General features: G+C 38.6%; 1 protein-coding gene across 4 annotated transcripts in view; it reads left to right on the top strand.

The window, feature by feature from the left end:
• The window catches only part of LOC143643700 (signal-regulatory protein beta-1-like), a 47,733-nt gene that overhangs the window by 9,494 nt on the left and 20,678 nt on the right, over positions 1 to 17,561 (top strand). The window contains exon 2 of one of the 4 annotated variants that reach the window (XM_077112278.1): positions 9,064 to 9,213. The exons of the other annotated variants lie outside the window; for them this stretch is intronic. The gene's annotated coding sequence lies outside the window, so the exon portion shown is untranslated. The remainder of the gene's footprint in view (positions 1 to 9,063; positions 9,214 to 17,561) is intronic. 4 annotated transcript variants of the gene reach the window in all.

Below are 17,561 nucleotides of genomic sequence, written 5' to 3'. Positions count from 1 at the left end.
GTATCAAATACACATTTTTGCTTTAGTCTCACACATAAGTTAAAGTTTTAAAATATTAATTACCATCTATTTTCAACACCCTGCAGTAATGACATTCCTTTGTTTTTCCTCATGCAAAAACATTTTAAAAATTGTACAGTTAGTCGCTATCATTATACACTCTAGGCATTCCTAGATTATATCATGTCAGTCTTTATTGTCTATCTTTCCTTCTGATTTCATTTGTGCCCCAAGGCCTCTTCCCTCTATCATTCTCACATTCAGCTTCATTCAGTGTACTAACATTATTGTATCACGGTTAGGTAGCATTGTGCTATTCATTTTTTAATTTTTATAATCAGCCTTCTTGCACAATCTATATTCCTTCATCTCCAATTACCCAATATCTACCCTATTTCTATCTCCTGATGGTCTCTGTTAACAACTAAATTCTCCAAGTTTATTCACTAATGTCAGTTCATATCAGTGAGGCCATACAATATTTGTCTTTTTGATTCTGGCTAATCTCACTCAGCATAATGTCCTCAAGTTCCATCCATGTTGTTACATACTTCATAACTTTATTCTGTCTTACAGCTGCATAATATTCCATCACATGTATATACCACAGCTTGTTTAGCCACTCATCTCTTGATGGACATTTGGGCTGTTTCCATCTTTTGGCAATCATAAATAATGCTGCTATAAACATTGGTGTGCAAATGACCATTTGTGTCCTTGCCCTCATGTCCTCTGAGTAGATACCTAGCAATGGTATTGCTGGATCATATGGCAATTCTATACTTAGCTTCCTGAGGAACTGCCAAACTGCCTTCCACAGTGGTTGTACCATTTGACATTCCCACCAACAGTGGATAAGTGTGCCTCTTTGTCCACATCCTCTCCAGCACTTGTCGTTTTCTGTTTTATTGATAATGGCCATTCTGGTGGGTGTGAGATATCTCATTGTGGTTTTGATTTGCATTACCCTAGTAGCCAGGGAAATTGAGCATCTTTTCATGTGCCTTTTGGCCATTTGTAGTTCCTCTTCTGAGAAGTGTCTGTTCATGTCCTTTGCCCATTTCGTGATTGGTTTGTCTGTCTTTTTGTTGTTGAGTTGAACAATCTCTTTATATATTCTGGATACTAGACCTTTATCTGATATATCATTTTCAAATATTGTCTCCCATTGTGTAGGCTGTCTTTTTACTTTCTTGACGAAGTTCTTTGATTCATAAAAGTGTCTAATTTTGAGGAGTTCCCATTTATTTATTTATTTATTCAATGCTCATGCTTTGGATGTAAGGTCTAGGAAACCACATCCTATTATAAGATTTATAAGACATTTCCTTCTAACAGTTTTATGGTCTTATATATAATATTTAGGTCTTTGATCTATTTTGAATTAATTTTTGCATAGGGTATGAGATATGGATCCTCTTTCATTCTTTTGCATCTGGATGTCCAGTTCTCTAGGCACCATTTATTGAAGAGACTGTTCTGTCCCAGGTGAATTGGCTTGACTGCCTTATCAAAGATTAATTGTCCATAGATGAGAGAGTCTATATCTGAACACTCTATTCAATTCCATTGTTCAGTATATCTATCTTTATGCAAGTATCATGCTGTTTTGAGCACTGTAGCTTTGTAATATGACTTAAAGTCAGGTAGCATGAGAACTCGGACTTCATTTTTCTTTCTCAGGATATTTTTAGCTATTCGGGGTACCCTGCTCTTCCAGAAATTTGGTTATTGGTTTTTCTATTTCTGAAAAGTAAGTTTTGGGGATTTTAATTGGTATTGCATTGAATCTGTAAATCAATTTAGGTAGAATTGACATCTTAACTATATTTAGTCTTCCAATCCATGAACACGGTATGCCCTTCCATTTATTTAGTTCTTCTATGATTTCCTTTAACAATTTCTTGTAGTTTTCTTTGTATAGGTCTTTTGTCTCTTTAGGTAAATTTATTCCTAAATATTTTATTCTTTTGGTTGCAGTTGTAAATGGATTTTTTTTCTTGATTTTCCCCTCAGATTGTTCATTACTAGTATATAGAAACACTACAGATTTTTGAGTGTTGATCTTGGAACCTGCCACTTTGCTGTACCCATTTATTAGCTCTAGTAGTTTTGCTGAGGGTTTTTTGGGGTTTTTGACATATAGTATCTGTGGTAGTTAGATTCAGGTGTCGACTTGGTCAGGTGAAGATGCCTAGTTCTACTGCTGTGGACTGATTACATCTGCAGTTGGCTAGGAGATGTGCCTGCTGCAATGAATGATGTTTGATTTAATTGGCTGGTGCTTAAATGAGAGAGCTCAACCTAGCACAGCCAAAGCAGCTCAGCATACCTCATCTTAGCACTTGCAGCTCAGCCTAAGCCTTTGGAGATGCAGAAAGGAATCACCCCAGGGAAAGTTGTTGGAACCCTTGTTGGAACCCAGAGGCCTGGAGAGAAGTCCAGCAGAGATTGCCCTGTGCCTTCCCACATAAGAAAGAACCTCAGTTGAAAATTAGCTGCCTTTCCTCTGAAGAACTATATGTTAACTAAATAAATCCCCTTTTATTGAAAGCCAATCCATTCAATACAGCAGCTAACAAACAAGAACAGATTTGGTACTGAGAGTGGGGTGCTGCTGCAGCTGGTAAATACCAAACATATTGGAAAGGCTTTTTAAATGGATAAGGGGAAGATTTTAGAGGAATTGTGAGGAGCTAGATAGAGAAGGCCTAGAAATGCTTTGAAGAGACTTTTGGTAGAAATGTGGACCCTAAAGCTACCCATGATGAAACTCTAGACAGAAACGAGGCATGCATTATTGCAAACTGGAAGGAAGGCAATCCTTGTTTTAACATAGCAGATAATCTGGCAAAATTGACTAGTGGCTTTGGCTGGAAGTCAGATTTTAAAAGCCATGAAATTGGATATGGAGCAGAAGAGATTTCCAAATTAAATGTGGAAAGTGCAATCTGATTTCTCCTCACAGGTTATAGTGAAATGCGACAAGAAAGAGATAAGCTGAGAACTGAACTCTTGGGTACAAAGAAACTAGAAACTGATATTCTGGAAAATTCTGGGCTTCCAGGAAGGAAGACCCCAGAGAATAGTGCCCCACATGAGGTCTTGACAAAATGTGAAGCCAGTCAGTCATTTCAGAGAAAGCTAGGATTGGACATGGAGTTATACAGGAAGGATCTGTGGAAACTCCTTATGTATGATGGGCATGATCCAAGGCTACTGCATAGAAAGCCAACAAGAGCGTTGTGGGATCTATATAAAGAGGTCATTGCAGGTCAGGACTGAGAGGGACAGAGATGGGACACTTTGGAGGAAAAATAACTTCAGAGGCAAAACCATGGAGGCTGAGTCTGAAGTCAAGAAGCCTCAGGCCAGGACAGCGGACCCACCCAAGCCTGTGGAGAGGGTGAGTTTGTCCCAAAGGCAGAGGATGGGCCTTCCACCTCATTGCAATGGAAAAGTCATGCCACCTCAGGCCTTGGAGAGGGTGAAGCATATTCCTTGGGATTTGGGGAGCATCTGGCTGCCACCACATGGAGGGGTTGAGCCCTGCCCCAGAGATGGCAGAGAGCCCAAGTGCAGCCCTGATGCTTGGAAAGGGTGGAGCTGAGAAAAAGGTGGTCTCCCCAATGTCTGTCAAGGTTGTATTCAGAGAGAGGCAAACTGCTGCATAGGCCCTTGGAAAGGGTGGGACTGCCACCTACAGAAGCCCCAAAGGTAAATGATGCTCAGACTTTGAAATCTAATGGACTTTGACCTGTGGGTTTTCAAAACTTATTGGGTCCGGTGACCCCTGTGTTCTTTCCTTCCTATGAAAATGTATATATGTGTCCTATGACTATTCCTAATTTGCATATTGGCCCCAGATAACTTGTTTTGAGATTCATAGGTCCACAGCCAGAAGAGAATTTTTTTTCACTTTAATATTGTTTAAGGTGATACGTGTAGTTGCCAGGTTGACAAGGAGTGGACATGTGGAAGTTAGATTCAGGTGTCAACTTGAAGGTTGCCTAGTTCTATTGCTGTGGCCATAAGCCTATGGCATGTGAATCTCATTTGTTGCTGATTGCATCTGCAGTCAGTTAGGAGGTGTGCCTGCTGCAAAGAATGATGTTTGATTTAATTGGCTGGTGCTTAAATGAGAGAGCTCAACTGAGCACAGCCAAAGCAGCTCAGTATACCTCATCTCAGCACTTGCAGCTCAGTCTAGGCCTTTGGAGATGCAGAAAGGAATCACCCAGGGGATAGTTGTTGGAACCCAGAGGCGTGGAGAGAAGGCCAGCAGAGATTGCTCTGTGCCTTCCCACATAAGAAAGAACCTCAGTTGAAAGTTAGCTGCCTTTCCTCTGAAGAACTATATATTAACTAAATAAATCCTCTTTTATTGAAAGCCAATCCATCTCTGGTGTGTTGCATTCCAGAAGCTAGCAAACTAGAACAGTATTTTATTATATCATCTGCAGATAGTGAGAGTTTTACTTCTTCCTTTCCAATTTTGATGCCTTGTATTCCTTTTTCTTTCTTTCTTTCTTTCTTTCTTTCTTTCTTTCTTTCTTTCTTTCTTTCTTTCTTTCTTTCTTTCTGTCTGTCTGTCTGTCTGTCTTTTTTGGTCTAATTGCTCTGGCTAGAACTTCCAACACAATGTTGAATAATAATGGTGATAGTGGACATCCTTGTCTTGTTCCTGATCTTAGGGGGAAAGTTTTCAGTTCTTCCCCATTGAGAATGATGTTAGCTGTGGGTTTTTCTTATATTTCCTTTATCATGTTGAGGAAGTTCCCTTCTATTCCTATCCTTTGAAGTGTTTTCAACAAAAAAGGATGTCGAATTTTGTCAAATGCCTTTTCTACATCAATCGAGATGACCATGTGGGTTTTTCTGATTTGATTTGTTGATATGGTGTATTACATTAATTGATTTTCTTATGTTGAACCATCCTTACATACTTGGGATGAATCCTACTTGGTCATGGTGTATAATTCTTTTATTGTGGTGCTGTATTCAATTTGCAAGAATTTTATTGAGGATTTTTGCATCTATATTCACTAGAGAGGTTGGTCTGTAGTTTTCTTTTCTTGTAATATCTTTGTCTGGCTTTGGTATGAGGGTGATGTTGGCTTCATAGAATGAGTTAGGTAGCCATCCCTCCTCTTCAATTTTTTTGAAGAGTTTGAGCAGGATTGGTACTAATTCTTTCTAGAATGTTTGGTAGAATTCACATGTGAAGCCATCTGGTCCTAGAGTTTTCTTTTGGGGGAGCTTCTTAATGACTGATTCAATTTCTTTACTTGTGATTGGTTTGTTGAGGTCATCTATTTCTTCTCGAGTCAGTGTTGGTTGTTCATGCCTTTCTAGGAAGTTGTCCATTTCATCTACATTGTCTAGTTTATTAACATAAAGTTGTTCATAGGATCTTCTCATTACCTCCTCTATTTCTGTGGGGTCAGTGGTTATGTCTCCTCTTCCATTTCTGACTTTATTTATTTGCATCTCTTCTTTTTGTCAACCTCACTAAGGGTCCATCAGTCTTATTGATTTTCTCATAGAACCAACTTCTGGTTTTGTTGATTTCCTTGATTATTTTCATGTTCTAAATTTCATTTATTTCTGCTCTAATCTTCATTATTTCTTTCCTTTTGCTTGCTTTGGGGTTAGTTTGCTGTTCTTTCTCTAGTTCTTCCAAGTGGACAGTTAATTCCTCGATTTTTGCTCTTTCTTCTTTTTGATGTAGGCATTTAGGGCAATAAATTTCCCTCTTAGCACTGCCTTTGCTGCATCCCATAAATTTTGATATGTTGTGTTTTCATTTTCATTTGTCTTGAAATATTTACTGATTTCTCTTGTAATTTCTTCCTTGACCCACTGGTTGTTTAAGAGTGTGTTGTTTAGCCTCCACATATTTGTGAATTTTCTGGCACTCTGCCTATTATTGATTTCCAACTTCATTCCTTTATGACCTGACAAAGTGTTTTGTGTGATTTCAATCAAAATTTATTGAGACTTGCTTTGTGACCCAGCATATGGTCTATCCTTGAGAATGATCCATGAGCACTTGAGAAAAAGGTGTATCCTGCTGTTATGGGGTGTAATGTTCTATAAATGTCTGTTAAGTCTAGCTCATTTATTGTATTATTCAAATTCTGTTTCTTTATTGATCATCTGTCTAGATGTTCTGTTCATTGATGAGAGTGCAGAATTGAAGTCTCCAACTATTATGGTAGATTTGTCTATTTCTTTTTCCAGTGTTTTCAGTGTTTGCCTCATGTATTCTGAAGCACTCTGGCCAAGTACATAAATATTTATAATTATGTCTTCTTGTTGAATTGTTCCTTTTATTAATACACAGTGTCTTTCTTTGTCTCTTTCAACTGTTTTACACTTGAAGTCTAATTTGTTGGATATTAGTATAGCTACTCCTGCTCTTTTCTGGTTGTTATTTGCATAAAATATATTTTCCCAACCTTTCACTTTCAATCTATGTTAATCCTTAGCTCTAAGATGCATTTCCTGTAGACAGCATGTAGATGGATCCTGTTTTTTAATCCATTCTGCCAGTCTATGTCTTTTGATTGGGGAGTTTAATCCATTAGCATTTAATGTTATTGTTGTACAGGCAGTACTTTCTTCTACTATTTTGACTTTTGGATTTTACATAACATATCTAATTTTTCTTCTTTTTACCTTTACCAATAGTCTTCATTTCTACACCCTTCTCTATACCCCTCTCTCCTGTCTTTTCCTGTCTGTTCTAGTTTGCTAGCTGCTGGAATGCAATATACCAGGAACAGAATGGCTTTTTAAAAGGGGAATTTAATAAGCTGCTAGTTTACAGTTCTAAGGCCGAGAAAATGTCCCAATTAAAACAAGTCTATAGAAATGTCCAATCTAAGGCATCCAGGGAAGATACCTTGGTTCAAGAAGGCCAATGAAGTTCAGGGTTTCTCTTTCAAGTGGAAGGGCACGTGGTGAGCACAGTCAGAGTTTCTCTCTTACCTGGAAAGACACATGGTGAACACGATCAGGGTTCCTCTCTCATCTGGAAGGACACATGGCGAACATGGCATCATCTGCTAGCTTCTTCTCTCCTGGCTTCTGATTTCATGAAGTTCCCCAGGAGATGTTTTCCTTCTTCATCTCCAAAAGTCGCTAGCTCATGGACTCTCTGCTTCGTGGTGCTGCAGCATTCTCTGCTCTCTCCAAATCTCTTTCATTCTCCAAAATGTTTCCTCTTTTATAGGATTCCAGAAACTGATCAAGATATGCCAAAATGGGTGGCGACATGTCATCACCTAATCCAGCTTAACAATCATTCTTGATTAAATCACTTCTCCAGGGAGATGATCTGATTACAGTTGCAAACATACAGTATTAAATAGGGATTATTCTGCTTTTATGAAATGGTATTTAGATTAAAACATGGCTTTTGTAGGAGACATACATCCTTTCAAACCTGCACACTGTCTCTAGTGCTCCCTTTAGTATTTCTTGCAGAGCCAATCTCTTGGTCACAAGTTCTCTCAGTGATTTTTTTGTCTGAAAATGTTTTAATTTCCCCCTCCTCTTTGAAGGATAATTTTACTGGATATAGAATTCTTGGTTGGCAGTTTTTCTCTTTTAGTAACTTAAATATATCATCTCACTGTCTTCTCGCCTCCATGGTTTCTGCTGAGAAATCTATACATGGTCTTATTGGGCTTCCCTTGTATGTGATGGATTGCTTTTCTCTTGCTGCTTTCAATTTTCTCTCTTTCTCTTTCACATCTGACATTCTGATTAGTAAGTGTCTTGGAGTATGTCTGTTTGGATCTATTCTGTTTGGGGTACACTGCAGTTCTTGGATCTGTAATTTTAAGTCTGTCATAAGAGTTGGGAAATCTCAGTGATAATTTCCTCCATTAGTTTTTCTCCTCCTTTTCCCTTCTCCTCTCCTTCTGAGACACCCACAACATGTATATTCATGTACTTCATGTTGTCATTCAATTCCCTGTGTCCCTGTTCATATTTTTCCATTTTTCCCTATATTTTCTTTTGATTGTTGGATTTCAGATGTCCCATCCTCCAGTTCACTAATCCTATCTTCTGCCTCTTGAAACTTAACATTGTAGGTTTCCATTGTTTTTTTTTTTATCTCTTCTACTATGTCTTTCATTCCCATAAGTTCTGTAATTTGTTTTTTGTTCTTCTTTTTGTTCATTTTTGTTCTTCTTTTTGTTCATTCCTTGCCTTCTTTATATACTCCCTCAATTCTTTGATTTGATTTTTTGATCAGGCTTTCCATATCTGCTTGAACATTCTGAATTAATTGTTTCAACTCCTGTATCTCATTTGAATTGCTAGTTTGTTCCTTTGACTGGGCCATATCTTCAATTTTCCTAGTATGATTCATTATTTTTTGCTGGTGTCTAGGCATTTAATTACCTTAATTATTTTATTCTGTAGATTGTTTTCACTTTTTTTTTTTACCTAGGATTTTCTTGCTGGATGACTTTGTTGTCTATCTGTTCTTTGACATTCAGATCAGCTTATTCTAAACCTCTAGCTTAGGTTTTGTTTAACAGATCAAATTTTTTTAGTTCTTGTTTTCTTGTTTCTTGCCCTGCCTGTATGGTGCCTTTTTTTTTTCTCCCTCCTTAGGAGGGTCTGCTTAGGTATTATAGACCCCAGTCAGATTCTCCCAGACCAAACTGGCCTCCTCTCAGGAGGAAAGAGTCACCTGCATCAGTTTTCCTTGAGGGTGAGACCCAGCAGATTGAAGGGCTTTCCTATGAAGCCTCCGGACCCTGTGTTTTTCCTCTCCTGCCCAGTATGTGGTGCTTTTCTGCTTGTGGGTCCCACCAGCATAAGGTGATGTGGTACCTTTAACTTCAGCAGACTCTCCCTGCTCATGGCATGGTTGAGACAGAGGAGAGGTTGTAGGCTGGTTTTAATTGCTTCAGTTTTCCAGACCCTGGGGTATGAATTCCTTGAGGGAGGAATTCCACCTGAGCTGGGCCCCACCCCTCTCCTGGGGAAGGCTTAGGCTCCAGACAAACTCTCAAACAAGATTAATTCTGCTCTTACCAGGGGCAGTTGGAACCTGAGAAGCCTTGCAGCTATATCTAAAGAGTAGTCAAGCTGTAGAAACACAGCCACAAAAAAGAAAAAGAAAAATCCTCTTCAGAGCAGGACCCCTGATCCTCGTTCCTTGGGTTTGCCAATCAAGAGCTTAAGTTGGTATGTTTCTTTGTGTATCTCCAGGTCCTATGTGTCCCCTCCTCTCCTTCAGGGCCCAGACTCTTCAAGTATTTGTTTTGTCTGATCCAAAAAACCTCTGTTTTGTTTTTGTTTTTCCTTTTTCCATCAGCCCTGCCCCTTTTGTGCTGGGGTGAAAAACAGCAACCTCCACTTTTACTCGAGGCTCAGCAGAGTTGGGGGCCTATTTTTAGTAGTCAGAATTTGTAAATTAATTCCACTTTGGAGCTCGGTTGTGCTCAGCCTCTGCTGCTGGTAAAGTCTCTTTCCTTTTCCTTCTGGGAAGCAGACCGTGGGGGAGGGGCGCCAGCCACTGGCTACTGTTGTTTGGGGAACTCACAGTTCTGGGTGAGCTCACAGCTGGTCCAGCTTGTCCAGACTGGGGTATGCAATGTGTCCAGTCACTGATGTGGCCCCAGCAGTTGTTCTGTACTGTTCCTGGCTATTTACTAGCTGCTCTGGAGGACGAACTAAATCCCACACCTTGCTAAGCTGCCATCTTGGCCTCTCCTCAGAATGAACACCAATTTTACACAATTTCTTCCAGAAAATAGAAAAGGAGGTAACACTTCCCAACTCATTTTTATGAGGCTAGTATTACCTTGATAGCAAACCAGACAAAGGCTGTACAAAAAAAGAAAACTATAGACCAAAATCTCTCATGAACTGAGATGCAAAACACCTTAACAAAATATTAGCAACTTGAACACAGAAATATATCTATATCCTGACTAGATGGAATTTATTTTGTGTTTGTATGGCTGTTTTAACATTTAAAAATCAAGTTTTATATGTCACCATATCAAGAGATGAAAGAAGAAACATCATACAGTTTATCAATTGATGTAGAAAAAGCATTTGGCAAAATCAAACACCCACTCATGATAAAAATTATTAGCAAACTAGGAATAGAAGGAGACTTCTTCAACTTGATTAACAATATCTACCAAAACCTCGCAGCTTACATTATACTTAATGGTGAAAGACTGAATGCTTTCTTCCTAAATTGGAAACAAGGTGTTCTAGTTTGCTAGCTGCCAGTATGCAATATACCAGAAATGGAATGGCCTCTAAAAAGGGGGATTTAATGAGTTGCTAGTTTGAAGTTCTAAGGTCGAGAAAATGTCCCAATTAAAACAAGTCTATAGAAATGTCCAATCAAAGGCATCCATCCAGGGAAAGATACCTTGGTTCTAGAAGGCCGATGAAGTTCAGGGTTTCTCTCTCAGCTGGAAAGGCATATGGTGAACATGGCGTCATCTGCCAACTTCTTCTCCTGGCTTCCTGTTTCATGAAGCTCCCTGGGAGGCATTTTTCTTCTTCATCTCCAAAGGTTGCTGGCTTGTGGACTCTCTGCTTCGTGGTGCTGCAGCATTCTCTGCTCTCTCTGAATCTCCTTCATTCTCCAAAATGGTTCTTCTTTACAGGACTCCATAAACTTATCAAGGCCCACCCAAATGATTAAATCTCATCTCCAAGGAGGTGATCTGATTACAGTTTCAAGCATACAGTATTGAATAGGGATGATTCTGCCTTTATGAAATAGGATTTATATTAGAACATGGCTTTTCTAGAGGACACACATCCTCTGTTGTATACCCCAGAAAAGCCAAGTTCTTTAACCATGATTCAGTATTGCTGGGTGAGATCTTTTGATTAAGTTGTTTCCACGGAAATGTCACCCACCCAAATGTGGGTGGGACCTTTTGATTAGGTGGTTTCCATGGAGATGGTCTCCACCAATTAAAGGTGGGGTTGCTTACTGGAGTCCTTTAAGAGGAAAGCATTTTGGAAAAAGCTTTAGAGCTCACACAGCCAGAAACCTTTGGAAATGCAGAAAGAAAGTGCCCCGAGAAAGCCATAAGAAGAAGCTGGGAAAGAAAGTTAGCAGACATTGTCATGTGTCTTCCCAGCTGACAGAGGTGTTCTGGACCCATTGGCCTTTCTTGAAACAAGGTATCTCTACCTGGATGCCATAGTTTGGACATTTTTATAGTCTTGGAACTGTAAACTTGCAACTTAATAAATTCCACTGTTAAAAGCCATTCCATTTCTGGCAGCATTCTGGCAGCTTTAGCAAACCAAAGTACAAGGCAAGGATGTCTGCTCTCACTACTTTTAGTCAACATGGTACTAGAAGCTGTGGCTATTGCAATAAGACAAGAAAAAGAAATAAAAGTCATACAAATTGGAAAGGAAGAAATACAACTGTTCCTATTTACAGATGACATGACTATCTACATAGGAAATCCCAAGCAATCTAGTCGAATAACCCCTAGAGCAAATAATAAGTGAATTCAGCAATGTGACAGGAAAGGATACAACATAGAAATCAATTGCATTTCTATATACTAAAAAAAGCATATATGGGATGGGCCACAGTGGCTCAGTGGTAGAGTTCTCACCTGCCATGCCAGAGACCCAGGTTCGATTCCTGGTGCCTGCTCATGTTAAAAAAATATATATATGAAAACCAAAATTTAAAACAAAATACTATTTACAATCACTCCAAAAACATGAAATACTTAGGTATAAATCTAATAAAACATATATATGATTTATTTTCTGCAAATTACAAAATATTGATGAAAGGAAACAAAACAAATAAATGCAGAGATATACTATGAGTCAAAATACTAAAGATGCCCCCAAACAGATCTGTTGGTTTAATGCAATTCCTATCAAAATGCTCACAAGATTTTTTTCAGACATTAACTATCTGATTCCACAATTTATGTGGAAAATTACAGGCCCTAGAATACCTAAAAAAAATCTTCATGGAGAATAATAAACTGGGAGGAATCATTCTACCTGTTTTTGTTTGCTAAAGCTGCTGGAATGCAACACACCCAAAATGGATTGGCTCTTAATAAGGGGATTTATTTAGTTACAAATTTACAATTCCTCAGAATTGTTTCATCTGAGTTTCTCTGTCACATGGGAAAGCACATGGCAGCATCTTCTGGCCTTCTCTCCTGGATTCTCGGTTCCAGTGGCTTTTCCCATGGTGTGTCCTTTCTGTACCTCCAAACGTCTGGGTCTGAGTTGTACTGATCTCTTTTCTGACCTCTCTCTTTTAAGCCTCAAGCTAACTAAATTAAATGTCACATCATTGTGGAAGGCACTCTCCTTAGCCAACCACAGGTGTAATCAACCATAGATGAATTTCACATACTGATGATTTAAGTCCACAACAGTAGAACAATAGGGCGCCATAATCCTGGCCAAGTTGATACCTGAGCCTAACTACTACACTACCCAATATGAAAGCCTACTTTATAGCTGCAGTAGTAAAGACAGTGTGGCTTTGGCAGAGGGATAGACACATAGCTCAACAGTACAGAACAGAGAACCTGGAAATAAATCTGCACAAATATGCCCAACTGATTTTTGATAAAAGTGAAAAACAATAAATGGAAGGATAGACTGCACAACAAATGGTGCCTGAGCAACTGGGCGTCCATAAGCACAAATATGAACTCTGACCTAATACATACATTTTATATAGATTTACATCTTTATAGATTTAAATGTAAACTTATAAAAACAGTAGGAGAAAATATTTGGGTTCTAGGGCTAGGCAAAGTGTCTTGAGACTTCAAACCAAAAACATGATCCATCAAATGAAAAACTGATAAATTGGACATCATCAAAATGTAAAACTTCCACTCAGAAACATCGCATGGAGAGAATGAAAAGACAAGCTACAGACCAAGAGAAAATATTTGCAAACCACATATCTAACAAATAATTTACATCTAGGCTGTAAAAAGAACTTTCAAAACTCAGCAATAAAACAACAATCTAATTAGAAAATTACCAAAACCTATGAACAAACATTTCAGCAAAGATGGTACACAGATGGCAAATAAGCACATGAAAAGATGTCCAACATCACTACCCATTAGCAAAATGCAAATGAAGACTACATTGAGACATCGCTACATGCCTATCAGAATGGCTAAAATAAAAAAATAATAACACCAAGTGAGCTGCTAATGAGGACCTGGAGAAACTGTATGACTCATATGTTTTGGCTTGGTAAAGCTGCTGGAATGCAACATACCAGAAATGGGTTGGCTTTTATGATGGGGATTTATTAACTTATAATTTACAGTTCTTAAGGCTTGAAAATGTCCAACTCAAGGCAGCAAGAGAATGATACCTGGACTCTGAAGACGAGCTGCCAGAACACCTCTGTCACATGGGAAAACACATGGCTGGCATCTGCTGGTCCTTCTTTCCAAGGTTTTGTTGCTTTCAGCTTCTGGCTTCAGTGGCTTCCTCTGTTTCCTTTGGGTTCTCTCTTAGGTTCTCAAGGCTTTTCTCTACATTTTAAACTCTTATAAAGGACTCCAGTAAGAGGAATAAGACCACCCTGGGGCACTCCTCAGCTGAAATAACTTAATCAAAAGTGCCTCCCACCCACAATAGGTCTACACTCACAGTGGGTAGATTAAAAGAACATGATCTTTGGGTGGTGCGATGGCGGCTCAGCAGCAGAATTCTCGCCTACCGCGCCGGAGACCCAGGTTCGATTCCCGGTGCCTGCCCATGTGAAAAAAAAAAGCAAAAAATCCCATGATTTTTTTTCTGGGGTACAAGTTTTCAAACCTTCATACTTATATATTATTGGTGGAAATGTAAAATAGTACAGCCACTCTGGAAAACAATTTGGCAAGTTTCTTTAAGAACTCAGTGTGCACCTATCCTTCACACAGCAACTGTACCTATGGACATCTATCCCAGAAAAATGAAAACCTGTGTTTACACAGACCATGGAAGCTTTATTCATAATAGCCAAAACCAGAAATGACCCAGATACCTTTCAGCAGTTGAGTGGTTAAAAAAACTGTGGTACATCCATACCATGGACTATTACTCAGCAATACAAAAGAACAGCCTGTTCATATATATAACAACGTGTATGGATCACCAAATAATTATACTGAGTGAAAAAACTCAATTGCAAAGGCTATATATCCTTAAGAGTTCATTTATATAACACCCTTGAAATGGCAAAATTATAGAAATCATAATTTCTGTAATTATCAGTGATTGCTAGGGGTTATGGACAGAGGAGAGGGGAATGTAGACGTGGTTATAAAATGGCAACATGCAGGATACCTGTGATTGTAGAACTTTTTCTGATGTTAACTATAGTAGTGGATGCATGAACCCACATGTATGATGAAACTGCATAGAACTAAGTGCACACACACAAACACAACACAAATGGAAATTAGTTTAAGTAAAACTGGGGAAATGGGAGCATGATCAGTGGATTGCATCCTGATTGTGATACTGTAGTGTAGTTTTTGAGGCAAACCAGGCAAAAGGTTCGCATGATCTCTCTGTATTATTCCTTACAACTGTATGTGAATCCACTCTCCATCAAGAGAGGAGTAAAAACAGAATTAGCTTAGTATAGACACCAAAAGGAGGATTTTATAGTCTTTATAAATCAAATATACTAGCATACAATTCTGCTGAAAAGTAAGTGGTTAAAATAGAGTTGAATGCTTTCACCTGGAAAAAATAAAAGACAGGCATTCAACTCCAGAGCCCTCTGCTCTAAGGCCCACAAACAGGACATCAAAGGGAAAAGTCCTATGGAAGGTTAGAAAGCTGTAGCCTTTTGCAGTTTGTGTCTCCCAAGGTCATAGCTTAATATAGCAGGTACTTCACACAAGGCTTTTTGCATGGGAAATGAAGTATGCAACACTGAAGAGGTGGATGAACAAGTGAAATTTGCTTATTGCTTTTGAGCAAATCTATCAATGTATTTTATGAGCTGATGGTGGATAAATACTACATATGAGCAGAGCAGAAACCGAAAGTCCAGTGTCTTGTCCCATTTGCAGCAGGTCACACTTGGGGTTGCAAGTGGAAAAATTAATATGTCTATCAGTGCCTAAATCATCTACAGGGTCAGAATCTGAGTACCTTCTCACTCTTACTTGTATTAATCATGCATATTACCTCAGTTATGTTTTAGTGACAAATAAATCCCAAATCTTAGTGGCTTAAAACAATAAAGATATATTTCTAAAAAAAACCAGATCAGTCCTCTTTGAATATGAAAGAGTTAATGGACCAGGTGTTCCCTTAGAAGTGAGTTGCACAATTGAGAAGACATTTGCTGATGCTACAGCTCTTGTTGAAAGATTGAGAAATTATACATGGCAGCCAAATTTTTTACTGAGCAAACCAAGACTCTTGCGAAGTGAGATGAAGCAGTATAGGAGAAAATTCACAAGTTCAATGAAGTTGCAAGATGCTAAACATAGTCCATGTTCTAGTTTGCTAGCTGCAGGAATGCAATATAACAGAAATGGAATGGCTTTTTAAAAGTGGGATTTAATAAGTTGCAAGTTTACAGCTCTAAGGCCATGAAAATGTCCCAATTAAAGCAAGTCTATAAAAACATCCAAATTAAGGCACCAACAATAAATTGGTTGAGTGAAGAGTCAAGAAAGGCCGATGATGTTCAGGGTCTCAACTGGAAAGGCACATGGTGAACATGGCGGCATCTAGCTTCCTCTCCAGGTTTCTTCATCTCCAAAGGTCCACTGGCTGGTGGACTCTGTCATTCTCTAGGCATTCTGGCAGCTCTCTCTGATCTCAAGCCTTTCCCCAAATGTTTCCTCTTTTAAAGGTTTCTGGTAAAGTAATCAAGACACACCTGGAATGGGTGGAGTCATGTCTCCATTTAATCAAGTTTAATATCCACAATTAGGTGAGTCACATCTCCATGGAGATAACCTAATCAAGTTTCCAACATATAGTACTGAATAGGGATTTGAAGAAACAGTTGCTCTCATAAGAATGATTAAGATTAAAACGTTTTTTTTTAGGGTACATAAATCCTTTTCAAACCAGCACAGTCCACAATAGTTATGGACATCTGGTATGAAAATAGACAAATCAGAGACTTTTAACAAGAAAATAGAAAGTGTTATATACCTCTGGAAAAACATCAACCTCCATGGACTTTATAATAAGCAAGTCCTAAGAACAAATATTTAGGTTGCCAATGGCTACCAAAAATTATTTGGGTATAAAATGAGTAGCATCATGAGATTGACATGGTACATACATAGTGAACAAGTCCAAAGGATTCTTCCTTGTTGCATTTTAGAGCATCCCTTGAAGCATCTCAACATGGACAACACTGAGGAAAGCTATCAAAATGGATGAACAAATACGGTTTCAAGGATCAAGAATTAATTTTCAACTTAAGGAACGATGAAGCATAAGAATGGACATCTTTGTCAACATTAGTGACTCACCAATCTGAGCCTGAGAATGAGCTGAAGAGTATCTGGGTTTATGAGTGTCTTTCACACAGGCCCAAAGGTCACTTGAACTGGTCTACTAAATCATAGGAGGAACAGAAAAATCACAACCTTGATCAAACCTTTAATTCATCTTTTATATTATGTACTTTTGACCAGCAAAAATTTTTTATGTGATGGTAACAAAAATGCATAGTCAGTGATCATTGACTTTATTTCTATTAAAAGATAATTGAAAAGGGGAACTTAGGCCATTATTAATTGGTGAACAAATAAGCTCTCATGCAGTCTGAGCTGGCAGCCATGCAACTGGCTTTAAGATGTTAACTGGTGTTTTAGTTTCCTGGACTGCTCAAGTAAATGCCATGAAATGGGCTGGGTTAAACAATGGGAATGTATCTGTTGGTGGTTTTGAAGCTAAATGAAAGTCCAAATCAAGGTGCCATCAAGACGATGCTTACTTCCCAAAGACCAGCTGCCAGTGATCCTTGGCTCCTCTCTCACATGGCAAGGTGCATGGTGGTGTCTCCTGTTCTCTCGTCTTCCACAGTCTATTGATGTTCAGCTTCTGACTGCTCCCTCTGTGGTTTTCTCTTTCAGACTGTCTGAATTTCACTCCACTGACAACCCAGAATAGGTTTAAGACCCATCCCAGTTGGATTGGGCCATATCTTAACTGAAGTAACTTCATCAAAAGGTCTTACTTACAATGGGTTCACACCCACAGGAATGGATTAGATGTTCTTCTGGAGTACATACAGCTTCAACCACACACTTGGGTAAACTTGAATACTCCCAATAAGTGGTTGGAAACTATTTATAAAGTATCCATTTCAAAACTAAAATGTTTCCATGGTTTTATGAATTTAGATAAAATCTAAATTTTATCCTCCCTGTTTGGTGTCAAAGTTAACTAAGCACTTAGTGATTACCTATTTTTTTCATGATTTGAATTTATGTCAAAGGAAAGTCAGCTTTAAAGGAAGCAGGAATGTTTTATATGCACCATAATCAAAAGAAGTGATTTCAACT

Source organism: Tamandua tetradactyla, chromosome 1 (genome assembly GCF_023851605.1).
Source record: "Tamandua tetradactyla isolate mTamTet1 chromosome 1, mTamTet1.pri, whole genome shotgun sequence".
Lineage (NCBI taxonomy): Eukaryota > Metazoa > Chordata > Mammalia > Pilosa > Myrmecophagidae > Tamandua > Tamandua tetradactyla.
The sequence above is the reverse complement of the archived record's forward strand: the minus strand, read 5'-3'. Positions and strand labels throughout refer to the sequence as shown.